The sequence below is a fragment of the Rhineura floridana genome, chromosome 5, assembly GCF_030035675.1.
Source record: "Rhineura floridana isolate rRhiFlo1 chromosome 5, rRhiFlo1.hap2, whole genome shotgun sequence".
Taxonomy (NCBI): Eukaryota; Metazoa; Chordata; class Lepidosauria; order Squamata; family Rhineuridae; genus Rhineura; species Rhineura floridana.
This window is the reverse complement of record NC_084484.1, coordinates 83652846-83668926: the sequence shown is the minus strand read 5'-3', so window position 1 is coordinate 83668926 and position 16081 is coordinate 83652846. Positions and strand designations below refer to the sequence as shown.

At 43.5% G+C, this 16081-nt stretch overlaps 1 protein-coding gene and 1 pseudogene across 1 annotated transcript in view; both read right to left on the bottom strand.

Moving 5' to 3' along the window:
* IL1RAPL1 (interleukin 1 receptor accessory protein like 1) overlaps window positions 1-16081 on the bottom strand; it is a 1273168-nt gene that overhangs the window by 1018563 nt on the left and 238524 nt on the right. The gene's annotated exons all lie outside the window — the stretch shown is intronic.
* On the bottom strand, window positions 10426-11117 carry LOC133385730 (melatonin receptor type 1B-B-like; annotated as a pseudogene).

Sequence of the window (16081 nt, the reverse complement as noted above, 5' to 3'; positions counted from 1 at the left end):
TTTAAAAGCATCCTATTAGTCAGTTAATGATCAGCTATAGCTTTATATAGTATGTGCTAAAAATATTAAAAATAAAGATACAAAAAAAGCACAATTCTGGAGTCTGTTGTCAGTATGTGAATTAAATAGCTATTTGCATAATACATTCTGCTTTACTTGTCATAAGCTGGGGTAAAGACATATGAAGGTCATTCAGTGCCCATACTCTGACCTGTCCACTCATATTGTAAATATTCACAATATTTAGCACTTTAAACTTGCTTTAAAAAATTAAACTGGAGAATTCAATTCCCAATGCTGCTGAATTCTCTAACTAATACATTTTTGTGCTGATTAGCAGAGCTTGGAAAAGTTACTTTTTAAAATTACAACTCCCATCAACCCCAGCCAGCATGGCCACTGGATTGGGCTGATGGGAGTTGTAGTTCAAAAAAGTAATGTTTCCAAGCTCTGCTTATTAGTAATGTGCAGACCCAACAGTGGAAGGTGTACTGGGCGGCAACACTCACCTGGCCTCTGGTTGGTTGCATCACTGCTGCTTAATGGGAGGTAGAAGGGAAGGGGCAAGGCAACAGCAAGGTCAGTGTGGTGCAAAGACACCAGTGGAGCCAATCTAGGGCTACTGACAGTGCGTTTGCACTGTGCCAACCTTGCCACCGCTTTGCCTGCCCCCCTCTATCTCCAGGTAAGCAGCAGCAGTGCAATTGACCAGAGGCCACCTCACCACATTGTACACTACTGGCAAAGCCCATTCCTTGTGCCTACCTGGAAAAACCATCTGGGTTTTAATTTCTGCTCAATACCCAAAATCCACAAGGGTTTTTTTCCCAACAATTCACTGCTTGCAAATATGAATTGAAGAATCTGTCAATTTCAGTTTTCTCAGTTTATTTTTCCAGACTTAAATTCAGTTCTCCACATTTCTGCACCAATTTGTTTTTTTATCCTCACAAAAAATCAGAATTTTAGTGTGAAATTATCCTAATAAACACATTGTTGTATGCAGTTTTGACTAATACACACATTTTTGCAAGCAATTTCTCTTAATGGTTTCCTCTAATTGTTTGGTTGAAGAACTACATTACAAAATTCGGGTAAGTGCATATTTCAAAGGATAGCTGTGTTTCGGTTCTCATACTGTTTCAGAAAATGTGAATTTGATAGATTCAGTTTTAAATGTGAAGTGAATTAAATTTCTCCTCCATCCCTACTTGCAAACATATGGATGATTTTTGTGCACCATTTCATTTTACTTCCTTTTCCAGTTTTTTAAAAAAAATGTTTTTCAGGGTTGGGGGGGGGGAAGAGATTGTAACCAGCATCAGGGGTGGCTCATGATAGGCCTGCCTGCCTCTGTGCTTGAAATGAGTAGCTTTCTGTAGCAAAAATAGAAAACAATTAATGCTCCCATGCACAGGAGCATTATTTCAAGTTCAACAGTGTCAGGCCTACATTGTGTCTTCCCTGTTGATGGTTACTCTTCTGCTCTCACAAAAGCAAGGGGGAGATTGCTGGTGAAGAGGGAGAACTGGCAATGGTTAATAACATCAAGGGCAGTGTATGAAGCTCATTTTCAGCAAGCCCAAATTTGGAATGGTCTGGGTTTGAAAAACAAGCCCCCTCCATCTCAAATTTTGTTGCTTTACTATTATGTGAATTGCACAATATGGATAGCCCAGACTAATGCTAGCAGATAGATATGTCACAGAGGTACACATCAATTCTGTGTTCAGCCAGAATTATGACGTAAATAAGGATAATTTGGGTGAGTTTTTCACATGCCTAAATTGGGTTGTGCCATTAACAAGGCAGCTCATGTTGGATCAGGGACTCCCTAAAGTTCCGAGTCCTGAGCTCAAGTGGGGAGGGGGAGAGAGGAGGGGAGAGGTAGGGGGAAATGTTCATTTTATCTTTTTGATGGACAGGTCTAGGACAGTGAATTATTTTCCTAGGGCATTACAGTCATAGTGATTTGGAGGAGGGATGTTTGCAGACTTTTAGGAGAACTCAGCAGGGTTGGCCTACATTTTCTGTCTCTCACTTCAGCTGTAGGGCTTTTTGTGTGTTTTATTTATTAATTTTATTCTAATATCTTTCTGCTTTCCAACAATAACTTTTAATTATTTGTTTTTCATTTCATTTGTTTTCTCTTACTTATCCTTAGGTTTGTGCAAATTTCTCTTAAGAGTTTCTCTTCCCCTTCCTCCAAACTGTGTGTGTGTGGGGGGGTTGGTTGGATGCTTATTATTCATTTTAATTTTTTCTCCCATTTTTAGTTTGCTTGCTCAAAGCTTCATCCTCCTGTCTTCAGTTTTAGAGTACCTGTTATTTCATTACATTGAATTCATGATGTCCAGCTTTACTGATATTTTATTAAAGGCTTATCCCCTTCCCCTTCTAGGTATGGTTCTTTACTTCCCACTAAGTTAAGGGTGCTTGTCCTTTAAGTAAGCTCCCAGTTGTCTTGATCATTGCAGATAGCAGTAGCATGATTATTGCTGGCTCAGTGGTGGATACCAACCTTAGCCTCCCCAACAATTTTCTGCTGCACCTGCAGAGCAACAGTCTATTTATGTCCAGACCACTGTTGATTGTGGGTCTCCAATGGTGGCCCAGCCCCAAGCAGATGATACCAAAGTCATGTATGATGAGGACAGGACACTGCCCATGGATGATGGTTGTAAATGGGCTTGCTTCTAAGTGAGAGATTGGAGCACCAGATTGTGTGTGAGAGAGTTAACTTGGCTTCCAAGTGAGAAGTGGAATGTTGGGGACCAGTGTTTGTGGTGATAGCATGTATGCAGCTCACAAACACATATGCAGTATGACTGGTGGGTATTTTGTGATTTTAATAATAATAATACATTTATTATGTATTATTATCTTTTCAGCACCATGTCAAGACTTTCTGCTTCTCCCAGGCATTTTAGCATGTGTTTCTAAAATGTTTTTTTAAGTGTTTTTAAATTTGTATATTTGTATATTTGTTTTTAATGTTTTAATTGTTGTAAACCGCCCAGAGAGCTTTGGCTATGGGGCGGTATACGAATGTAATAAATAGTAATAATAATAATATTTTTGTTGTCCGTCTGTTACCTAGAATGCGGGTCCCAAGGCAGACTACATAGATTTTATAAATACAAAGCATACATAAAACAATACAGAAATTTAAAAATACAAAAATATACAAAGAACCATATATAAACAAATCCATACAATCCTTAGAAACACCAGTATGAAGGGGTAAAATTCAACCAAATTCTTGAATAAAATGATGGGTTTTCAGCAGCCATCTAAAAATGGGAAGAGACACGGATGATCTTACCTCACAGGGGAGGGCATTCCATAGTCTACAGACCATGACAGAGAAGTCTCTGTTGCAAGTATTTGCCAGTCGGGCTTCAGATATAGTAGGCACTTGCAACAGCTCCTCTTTCCTGACTCTCTTGCGATGGGCATAACTAATGAGAGGAAGACGGGCAGATAGATACCTAGGCCCCAAACCTTTAGGGTTTTAATGGTCACTCTGCATTTTACTTGGAAGCAAACTGGGAGCAAATGTAGTTCTTTTAGCACAAGCGTAATGTACTCAAAGTGGATCTTTCTAGTTAACATCCTGGCAGCTCATTTTGAACCAGCTGAAGCTTCCAAGCAGTCTTCAAAGGCAGCCCTACATAGAGCACATTACAGTAATCCAAACACTAGGCAACTAGGGCATGGGTGAGGATGGTCAGATCTCAGTATCCAAGATAGGGTCGCAGCTGGCACAACAGCCAAAGCTGAGCAAAAGCCCCCCAGGCCACCGTTGCTACGTTATCTTCTAGCAGCAAGACCAGATCCAGGACTCTAAGACTGCAGACCCACTCCTTTATGGGGAGTGCAATCCCATCCGGAACAGACCAACAACCCCAATCCTAGTTAGCATTTCTGCTACTTTATATTATTCTGATTGATTGCATTTATCTTTCTTTTGCATTAATAAGCTGGATCAAACAGCAGTATATAAATAAAACACAGCATATTACCCACTACCTAGAGGCACCTCTCTCATTTCACCAGTTTTCACTGATTGCCCACAAAATGAAAAAAAGAAAGTTAAAGGTTTCCTCCATGAAAACTCCTAGACAGGTACGTGTGCAATTTTGCAGGCTTTAATCCTTCTAAAGGGCTCCTTTGCCACAAATTTCATCCACCTCTGTGAAAAGGAAAAATGTTATAGCTATCGCTCTGGATTTAACAGATCTAATTTGGACCCAAATAACAGGTTGAACTGCAGCCACGCAAAGTAGATCTGAAACAGGCTGGGTTGCTTCCCAACACTATAGATCCAAGGTGAATATTGTGGCTGGTGACCACCCTTAGCATATGCACATAAAACTGTTATTATTTATGTTTGCGTCTGTGAACACCAGGCCTTCAGCTTCAGCTTATTTTACAATGCATGCATAAAAAGAAAACATTGAAACAGCATTGCAGTTAGGGAAGGGTAGGCCCATAAAGGAAGCAGGGAGGGCCAGAAAGTGGCAGCGGCAGCAGCAGCGGCAGCAGCAACAGCTGATGCAAAAGCTTGAAGCTCTTTTCTAAGGTTTAGGCTGCAATTTAATATGTGTCTACTCAAAAGTAAGCTCCATTGGGTTCAATGGGACTTACTCCCAGGTACATGTGCACTGGATTGCAACCTTAGAACCTAAACCTTTGAAAAGAGTGTTTTGCATTTTGGGGAAGCCACACCCACACACCCTACAACTGACATTTTACATAACTTCAAAGGAGCTTAAACTGAGTTTCTAATTGTTCCTTTGCTGGAGCAAGGCATGTTCCCACCCACCTTGCTCAAGGAGAGGGAAATGGTTTCCATTCAGTGACAACCACTCCCCCCCCAACCCCAACACTGCTCTTTAAGCTTCCAGTTTTTGGAAACTCCAAAAACAGTGCAGGGCTTTCAGACAGCCCTTTCAAACAGCCAAAAATCAGAGATTCAACAAACAGCACAGGGATGTTTACAAAAGGATTTCAAACATCCTCATGCTTCTCTTTAAGCCTCCAAGACCTCCAGCCCTACCCACCTGTCAAATTAGCCCGCCAGAAGTCAGTGAAATTAAAAACTGGCCTATTAGCCAGAAAAGGTTCCCCAACCCTGGTTTGGATTCAGAACCTAAATCAAATGCTTTACATATATTGGAATCTGAATAGTATTACTTAATTCAGGGGTTCTTAATCTATGATCCCTAGGGGTTCCATGGATGGCCTTCAGGTGGCAGTGAACCAGGCACACACAAAAAAAATCAATGCCCAATGCAATAAAATAAATTGTATGCAATGTTTTATGTGTGTTTACATGTATTTTTCTGGGGAGGTGGTCCATGGCTTTAATCAAATTCTCAAAAGGTTATGTGACCCAAAAGGTCAGAAACCATGGCTTAATTCAATACTTTTAATTAAACCAAGAAAAAAAAAGACAACATATTCTAAAAATTTCAGGTTCTTCATAGATGGAATGACTTATTATTTCCAAAGTGTTATCCATGCTGCATTTACCAACACTGAAAAAAACTTTATTTATTGGTTACAGGGAGCTGTAATTAAACATTCCATGAAGCTACAGCACAATGCAATGCTTTTATTAATATGCTCATACACAATATGGGTGATAATAATATCCAACTTAGTCATACTCATAGTAGTATGACTATCAGTAATGAAATATATAACTACATATTTGAAGGTTTTTGGATGCTTGCCCATCTCTGTTTGACATAGTTGTCCCATGACACCATTCTTTTGCGTCTACTTTGGTAACTGAGCAGACATCATCTCTGCTTTGGGATCTAGATACTCAACCCTGTTTATATTTTGAAGACAACAAGAACACTATTAATGCATAAACAAGGGAAGAAACAATTGAAACAATTGTTGACTCAAAGTCTTTCACTGAAAGGCAAGAGGAAAAAGCTCAGTATTTGCAGTATGTGAAAGGGCAATATTATGAAAGAGATAAATTATCTTCACAGGCTTTCCAAGAAAGCAATAAAAATAACAGACAGCAAATATAATTAACAGCCTAAGAGGAGAAAAATGGGAAGTTATTTCATTTGGGCTGCATGAGCAATAATAAACACACTCCTTTTTAGCAACCAGGCAGAAGAATTTAGAGACAAAAAAGGGACAGAGTAGGATAATGATAATATGACAGTATTAGTCCCAGCCAATGTTATAAAAATGAAGAAATAACATTGTGCTCTTGGCATTGCAGATTGTTATTAGAAGTAAGCTTATATATTTTCCTAAACTACCTTGATGATGGCATCAGACCAATGATTACTCATGACAGTAAATTTTGAACTTGTGAAGAGTTGGTTCTTAATCTAGTATAATTTGGAAAGTTGAATGAAAGAAAGAATCAATTCAAATGACAGATGGAGATCCCCAGTGACAATGAAAATCTAAACCAACAGCCAGTTATCTTGCCAGTTTTAAGCTAGTCCATTGCGGTTTACAGCTTTCACTTCATTGCCTCACTGTTTAGAGAAAGGTGGAGGACAGGGTAAGGTGCAGACAAAGTCTTTAAAGTCAATTTGAAGAGACAATCTTTAATATTCCTAAAACTGCTGTATTTTCAAACTGCAGTAGAGTAGAAAAGAATAACATAAGAGAAAACATAGGACTTAAAACTATTGCCCTCTTCATAGCAGCATTACAAAGTCACAGCAGAGAAACCACATACAGGAAGTAAAAATAATGGAGAAAAAGGAAAATGGGAGGATTCATAAAATCATTTGAGGGACTTATTTCAAACCAGGTTGATAGTTCTTAAAGGTATGTTCTCTGCACCTGGAGAGCTAGTATGTCAGAGAGAGGTTTGGGATGGAATCCTCCTCTCTCACATTCTCATTTTTTGTAGGCGGGGAATTGCTGGTGTTTGGGCTTCTTTGGTTGGACACTTTCAGGAGTGCTATACCAATTTTCTTCCTCTTTCCTTCTCTCTTTCTGAATATTTAGATTGATTTTGAATATATTTATCAGCCAAGGCACACTAACAGCCTTCTATGACTTTATATGCAATTACTATTTGTTGTTACTATGGCATTGGCATTAAGAAAAATACTGTGTATAGCTTTTTTTTAATGAATATGTGCCCAGGGGCTTCCTCAGTTCCACATACCCGACTCACCAGGATATCCGTCTCCTAATCCAGAAGTGGCTGGGACAGGAACTGTGACCTTTTGCACAGAATAGCTGCTTGGATTTCATGATAAATAGGAATGAGCCTAAGAGAGCCTCAGGTTTGTACACTCTCCCTCCCCCCTTGTTCTCCAGTGAGGCTCCAGGGAATTTAGAATTCATTTTTTTAAGGGCCAACTTTATAACCCATAGTTTGAAGTTTTTTTTGTTTCAAACAAGCAATAGTTAGGATCAGGAGCAGCTTGCCTGGTGGGATGGAGCCACAGCAATAGCCTCCAAGCAGCAACAGCAGTGCTGCTACTTCCTGGGAAAGGAAGAGGCAAGGTGACACCTCTTTAGCACTCCTGTGCTAAAAGCACTGAATCAGGGCTATTTGGACACACAGGTGGAGCCAATCCAGCACTCACAGATGCGTCCGCATAGCCCTAACCTTCCTGTCATAAGTTGATAAGCAACAATGATGCTGCTGGGTGGTTATTGCTGCAATTTTGCCCCACTGGGTAAGCCACTCCTGGTTAAGATTAACCATAGTTGATGAGATTCAACTGAAAAGACGAGCTCCAATTGGACAAAAATGGGTGTGCAAGCCAGGAGAAACACATAAACCCACACTTCGCCAATCATGTTCCGATCATTATAAAAACGTGTTTCATTGTGATGCCTAAATGCAGTCAATCACTGATGGCTCTTCTAATTTTCTGGGCACTGTATTCACCCAATGCACTTTTGAAAATTAAGCTGACAAAGCTGAAGTCAACCTATTGTGAACAATAAATGTTCACAAAAACTATCCTTAGCTATCCTAAATTAAATTCTCCTTAAATATACCAGGAGATAAGAAATACATTCCAGTTAATGGGTTTTTTTTTTCAAAATCCACATATTTGCAACTTTTCTTGCAGTTTCCCAAATGGATGTTTCAATCCATGGTAGTTCCCTAGATATTCACATAATTGACAAAGATCACATGAAACCATTGTGAAGCACCCAGTATTTATGTTTGATTTGACAATAAAATACATGAGAATATAAAAGGGCAACAGTAAGTAACCCTATTTGTTTCCCAGCACAAGGATGGTTGAATGGAGGACAGGATAGCTGCACACAGACTATGGGAAAACTACCTTTTCTTAGTGTGACTGGGAAATATATATAAAGCTTCAAGTCAGACTGGCGAGCAGTGCATCTTTTGCCTTGCCCTTCTTTCCATGTATACTTCCACGTACAGTGTATTGCCTATATATGTGCAATCATTCATGGTTTCCTTAACAGTTTCCTTTATACGGACTTTAGTTGGTTATGACGCTACAAAGAAGGAAATACATTTTACCAGGTCTCCCTTGACATAGAAGGTACTTGAACTTTTCCTTCATCGTAGTAAGGTAATTCATATAATTGTGTTTGGCAGGATGGTATTCTTAGTCTTTGGCACTGAGTAGAGACTACAGTGGGATGAGGAATGAGGGTGAGTTTCCTGTGAAACCTCAATCAGGTTCCCCTTAAGGATCCTTGGGCTTAGGGATGCCTGACAACTTTAATCTTTATGAATTCCAACACAGACTGACCTGATCTGCAGCTCCTGGACTATGCAGGTTGGAATTTAATTATTTACCAGCTTTCACACTTTGCAAATGTTACAACACAGCTCAAGAAGATAAAAAGCAATACGAGTTTTAGAGAAAAATATACTTAGATAAAATGTTGGAAAGAAAATGCATCTAATTGCCGCCATCAGCAGGCCCAATGGCTCTGGTGATAGTGGACCTTTGCAGCTATGCTGGGGAAGATCTAGCATGGCTTCAAAGCCCCTTCCCTTGGTGCGTCATGCCATCCGTGCCTGTCATGTAGGGTGCGGAGCAGGGTGGCTATTCAAGCCCTGCTCCATCTCTCCTCAGCCTCTTTTGGCCTCGCGTGAGAGCTGGGCAGGTCAGAACCTACCTTGTTCAAGGGATTGCGGCCTGATCAGCTGAAGCGTGGGGATTGAGGGAGCTGTTGAGCGCTGCGCTCCATGATCAGCTGTAGCGTGGTGCTCCAGTGATCATCTGGAGCACAGGGATTGAGGGCACTGTTGAGCTGCAGACAGCGATCAGCTGTATCACAGTGCATAGGAGATCAGCTAGAATGCGGGGAAGTGACACAAGGGAGGCAGCAGGGTGAAGCCTCGGTGGCTATTGGGGCAGCGCAGCGCGGCAGTGGTGATTGACAGCTGCAGCTGCAGGCTGTGTGGGCCCGGTGCAGAGCGGAGCAGAGTGGCAGCAGCAAGGATTAGGCACGGGACTCCTGGCAGGCCTTAGGACCTGAGTGATTTGAGGGGCTACGGCCGGGCCTCTTCCCAGGCAGGCTGCTGAGGGCTGCTGGGGCCATTAGGTTTTTCCCCGCCATTTTTACATAAGGGTAGTTGGCCATTTTGGAGCACATTTTGCTTCTTTGTGGGGGTGGCCATTTTGGATACATTTTGTGTGGTGGCCATTTTGGAGCACACTTTGCTCCTTCATGGGGGCAACCATTTTGAATAAATTATTATTATTATTATTATTATTATTATTATTATTATTATTTATACCCCACTTTTTGGCCAAAGGCCCTCAAGGCAGCTTACAAAAAACACAAATATAAAATACAATATAAAAATGCATCAATAAAACAATACAAAATACAATCTGCAAACGTTAAATAACAATACACATAGTAACTCTTAATGGTGGCTTTATCCATGGTAGAAGTAACTGCATTTTCTATGTTAAATTCCTCAAAGCCAGCTGAATTGCATTTGCAACCAGGTCTATAGTTTCATATGTTTGTTGTTGGGAGGGGAATGTCCTGATTTTCTTGGGCGTTGTGTGAAAAGTTGCAGGATTTCAGTGGGAAGTTACGAGATATACACAGTTGGAAAGGAAGCAGTCTGTTCACCACAAAACCTTTGCAGGCACCAACAGTACTCCATGTCAGGAAAGGCTTCACCCTGAGAACAGGCTGCTGCCCAGGCAGAGGAACAGGGCCAGAGGCCAACACTGGCAGTCCTCTCTACATCCCCAAGATGACTGGCACAGAGGCCTTCATTTTGATGAAGCCAGAAGATGACAAACACTAGGAAAAGCCTCATGCTGCAGCAAGGTTTTCCAAAACCACACAGAGTTAAGGAAAGCCTAGATCAGTGGTGGCTTCCCACTGTTTGGCTTGGCCTTCTTGGAAGAAGAGGACACGGCTGATGGAGAAAGACTGCTTGCTGGAGAAAGAGAAGTCTTAGGGACAGGTTGAATTGCTCACAGCCACACTGATGGTGGGGAGATGGTGCTGCTGCTCCTCCTGACTGGCCCAGTAGGGCCAGCACAGCTTATGCCCAATCTTCTGGAACTTGTGCCGGAAGCTCCTGTTGGCCCAGAAGTAGACAAAGCAACTGAGAAAGCTGTTGCCAGTGGGGAGCCACAAGGCTACAAACGCAACCCATTCGTGAATTCTTTCCTGGGTGAGAGAATTATACAGGATGGCAACTATGCAGGGTGCCAAACAGACGTAGAAGGTGGTGACTACCGGTAGAAGAATGTGGGCCACAGCATCCAGTTGTAGCCTTCATCCCAGCCGCTTTTCCTGGGAGGGACTGCCTTTCCCACGCCGACCCTGGGAGTGAGCCGCCAACCACAGCCGCACGTTGACAAAGGTGATGGTGCCAGCAGCTGGGCAGAAAATAGTGCCTGCTATCAAGAGGGAGTAGGTGGTGTTGGAGCCATAGTCTGGCTTGCACAGCAGGGCTGCAGCTGAGAAGCGGACTTGGAGGACGGCTCCAGGGGGCAGCACGCCAGTGGCACCAGCAGGAGAGCCGGCAGGAGCCAGGCAGCAACCATGAGGAGGACCAACCGCCTGTGGCTCGGCAGGCGCCTGACAGCATGGCCACTGTGCAATAGTTCTAGATGATAGGAGCTGCAGTCCAGCAACATGTGCAGGGCATCTGATTGGCTATTTCTACAACAGAAGCATGTCCTGTCGAGGGTGGGTAACACCACAGTCTGATGCAGGCCACATCCACACCATCCCTTTAAAGCACCATCATACCTCTTCAAACAATCACAGCTTCTTCCCCCCCCAAAAAAATCCTGGGAATCGTAGTTTGAGAGTGGTTAGGAGACCCCTCCTAATTTATGCTTTGTGCGGTGGCCATTTTGGGATCCTATATTGAATTACCTGTTATGCCTCCCAAGAAGGGCACCGGAGGCTCAAAAGGGAAGGGGAAGGCCATGAAGCGGCTGGCTCCAAGGCCGCCAATGCCACCTCAGGAATCCTTATCCTCAGAGGATGAGGGCCCTGATATGGCTTCCGCACTGCCTCTCATTGAGTCACTGGAGAGGTGGAATAGGCGGCCTCAGGATGTTAGTGGGGCAAGATTTAAAGCAGCTAAGGGGCCACAGAGTAAGAAACGTCAGTATGGCACTGATTGGGATTCTTTTTTAGGCCGAATGGCTACACTGGAGGGCTCTCAGGTTGGTTTGCACCTCCTTGTTTGGAGCCTGGGGTGGAGGTGGTGGCTCCTGAGAGTCCTGCGTTAGATAAAGCTGCGGTTCATTCGGGTTACAGTGAGTCTACACCTGCAGGTAATGTGTGGGGAATGCCTGGGTGCCCTGGGATGGGGCCTGAGGGCATGCCTTGGGGAACGCATCAGGGGTGGCCTTATTCTCCTTCTGGGTATGGAAGGGGGATGCCTCATCCGGTCCAACAGCAGCCTGCGAATGAGGCTTGCAGGCAGGTTTGGACTTCTGTGGGCGGCCCTACCTCAGGTGCCTGCTGATCCTTTGGCTTATGGTCAGGCTGGCACTTTGCTGTTTGGGGAGACTTCCTCTCCCCTGGGGGCTCACTTGTTGCTTGCAACAAAGGAGCATTTATGGAAAAGGGAATATGTTGACCTGTTTTCCTTATTATACCGAGAGCCTGAACAGAAGAAGGATAGGCAGGAAGAACGGGTTAATGTGAAATTTAAACGGAAGGAGGTGGATAGGATTTTGGCAATTGGTTGGCAGGGTTTTTGATCTATATGGGGGTAGTGATCCAGCGCCAGCCCATGGGGGCGGCAGCCTTGGTGAAGTACCTTGATATAGTTTTTAGAACGCATACGGAATTCATGGCTGGCCTATGATGAATCCTTTAGAATGAGGGTGACAGTGGATTGTTACCTGCAGTGGGACAGGAAGGACTCTGAGTTGTGGTTGCAGTTTATGACTGCAGCTTGACCCGTGCAGGGTGACAGGGAAGATAGTGGGCATTTGCTTGGTAAGTCTGCCAGTGTGGCTCCTATCCATGGGTCCACGGGGCAGGGGGTTCAATCTTGCCTGCTCTGTTGGGAGTTTAGCGCGAAGGGCTTTTGTAACAGGAACCTGTGTAAATTTAGGCACGAGTGTTCCATTTGTGCTGGCTCCCATCCCTTCACCAGTTGCCCTAGGTCTCAGGGATTTAAGGGTTTTCAAAGGGGGAAAAACCAGGGGCTGGAGGACAGCCTTCAGGAAAGGAGCCCCACACAGATTAAACTTCCACAGCTTATGGGTTTGCTCTGGTATCATCCTAGGAGGTCAGATACAGCTTATTTGGGGGAAGGTTTCCGTTGTGGTTTTAGAATTCCGGTTGTTGGGGAGCATAGGCCTTATATGTCAAGGAATCTTAGGTCTGTAGTGGGTATGGAGTTAGTGGTGCAGGAGAAAATTAATGAGGAAGTGGCTGAGGAGCGGGTCTTGCGCCCATTTGATCACCCTCCCATGCCCACGCTAAGGGTTTCCCCCTTGGACATCATTCTTAAAAAATATCCTGGACTGTTTAGACTCATTCATCACCTGTGTTACCCAAGGAGGCAGTCGGTGAATGATGCTATTCCTGAACATTTGTGTTTCGTGTGTTACGCTTCGTTTGACAGTGCAGTTTTGATGGTCCAGCATTTTGGCAAGGGTGCTCTCATGGGAAGTGTGATATTAAGTCAGCATTTTGTCACCCTTTGGACTTTGATCTGTTGGGATTTTCTTTCAAGGGTTTGTTTTATGTGGATCAAGCTTTGCTCATGGGGTGTTCTATTTTGTGTTCAGCTTTTGAACGCTTTAGTACATTCCTTGAGTGGGCTCTCAGCAGGCAAGCTGGCTGTGATGCAGTAGTGCATTATTTAGATGGTTTTGTTTGCTGGTCCTGCTGGTTCACAACAGTGCAGCCAGCTGATGGGGACGTTTGGGCAGTTGGCAGGGGAGTTAGGTGTGCATTTGGCGAAGGAGAAAACCAAGGGCCATTCTCCTGTGCTCACCTTTTTGGGTATTGAGCTTGACTCGGTAGCACAGGCTTGTTGCTTACCAGCAGTCAGGCTGAGGAATTTGAAGTGCAGGGTGGATAACATGTGGGAAGCAAGGAAGGTTACACTCAGGGAGCTTCAGTAGTTGGTGGGGCATTTGAATTTTGCGTGCAGAGTCATTGCACCTGGCAGAGCGTTTCTGTGCAGGATTTGTGACCTGAGGAAGGGCCTCACCAGGCCTCACCATCGGGCCAGAGTTACTAGGGACATGAGGGAGGATTTGCTAGTTTGGTCACGTTTTTTGGAGCAGTTAATGGTGTTTCATTTTGGCATAGGTATTTGCTGCTGGAGGCGGAGTTGCAAGTTCACTCTGATGCCTCTGGGGCTTTAGGCTTTGGGGTTATTTTCAGGGATAGGTGGTGTGCTGAGGCATGGCCAGGGGCATGGGCAGAAGCTGGCATCACTAGGGATTTGACTTTTTTGGAGTTTTTCCCAATAGTGGTTGCTGTGCACCTATGGGCGGCTGAGTTGGCTAACTCTGTGGTGCATTTCTGGTGTGATAACCAGGCCACAGTACACATTATCAAATCTCTTACTTCCAGGAATGCTAGAGTAATGATTTTGGTGCGTGCCTTTCTGACTCAGTGCCTTACATTTAATATTCTCTTTCTTGGCCGCCATGTTCCTGGACTGGACAGTGGCGTGGCTGATGCCGTCTCGCCATCACATGACACGTTTTCAGGAGTTGGCCCCTTTGGGCAGGCTTCAACCGGAGCCAATGCTGGTGGCATTGTGGGAACTTGGCAGCTTGAAATTTCATCACTCTCAGCTCTGGGGTATACCATGGAGCCGTACAATCTCTACACAGGAGAGGGCGCTCAAGAGCAATCATGTCAACCGCCCAGGTCATTTTTGTATTCCACAGTTCAACTAGGGTTTCAACATGAGCACTAGCCCTATCAGCTGGTAAACTCCACAGACCCCTTTGGAAACCATCCAGATCCATTAGTCTCTGTGGGTGAACCAACTTAAGTCCCCCACCCTTGCAGAGGGGAAAAGCCGCAGTAAGTCTAAACTTCAGCAAGAAGTGATCTGTGCATGACAGAGGGACTGATGTAAGTCCCCCCACATTCAGATCACCAGGATAAGGCTCACGTTTGGGGCTAACCTGTAACATCCACTCAGTGTTGTGCGGCCCTGAGGGGGGTGGAGCAGGAAGGCCTCCCTAACCACCCTGCGGGGATGGGGCCCAGAAGAGGGGATTGGGATTGGACGACCCCCCTTTTCCATGGCAGGGTGCCCTCGCCCGATTGGGGATGAGTCAGGTTCTACACTTGTCTCTGCAAATCATTTTACCATGCAATCAAGCATGTAATTGGCTTTATTCCAATAAACATGGCCCTTGATTTACCCACACCTCATCTTGTCTTGTCTCTTCATTCCCCAGCTATGTGCTGCAATATACATACTCATGGGGATTTGTTTTTTAAAAAATCACAGATTAATATGGAAACAGGACAGAACTGATGTATGAATGAACACATGAAAAAGTAAGTGATTCACACATCCCTGCTTGGAGGGTGGGGGACACAAGCCAGTACACAATAAATTGTATACCAGTTGCACCCCTATGTTGGTGGCTGGGATAGAGTAAGAAATTCACGTTGCCTGCTGCTATCTCTCCTGGATTATCAGAAGATGTAGTAGAATCTGTAAGCAATTGTGCTGCTCTAACAACATAGTGACTGCCTTTTATCAAATATATAACACATGGTGTATCAGTGATGACATTGTGACTAGGTTGTACCCAGCTGAGGATATCTGGTGTGTCTTTTCTTTCCCCTGGTTTTTCAGCTTCAGGCAGAAACAACAATAATAAATCTTTTTAATTGCGCAGAGACTATTTCACAAGCCTAACAGACACTTTTCTCATATATTATATGAAATTATTTTGATTATTTTTGTTATATTAATATGTCCCTCTATTGAATTTGTATATTACTCTTTTCTTCAATTATAATAGCAACAATCACTGTTAAAGGGGGAATAGCTTAAGTTACCTTTACCTGATGCTGTAGTGTACAATATATTAAACCATTCAGATTGAAACAAATGCATTGCAGTAGACTTGGTCAGATCAATTATAGAAAGCAATGAAAGGAAACAGTGATCATAACTACACCTTAGCTGACTTCCTTCAAAGTGAAGGCCACCTTCTGCTTTTAGAAACACAGCACGTCATGTACCCTGTGGATTGCAGAGAAGCTAACAACACTGAGGACTCTTACTGTGAACGCTGGATGCTGGAGAACCTCAGAGAAAGATGTATCATGAGTTAGTAGAAAATCACAGCATGAAAGGATGGGATAAAAGTAAATGGGAAAAAGAAGAATCTGATAAAAAGGAAAGGGTCAGCATCAGGTTTATTTTCAACATCTTACTTTTGTACAAATCACATTGAGTGTTATAAAATTAATAGTTACCAGAATATGTTTCATCTTTCATATAATTAAACCTTGCATTCCAATAAAGATATTGTTTTAATGCCTGTTTTCATACTTAAGCATAAGCAAAGAGCCACAATTCCCATAATGCTTGCTTTAAAAGTAGACCTTCAAAAAGAGAGCTGAAATGGACCCTGCTGAA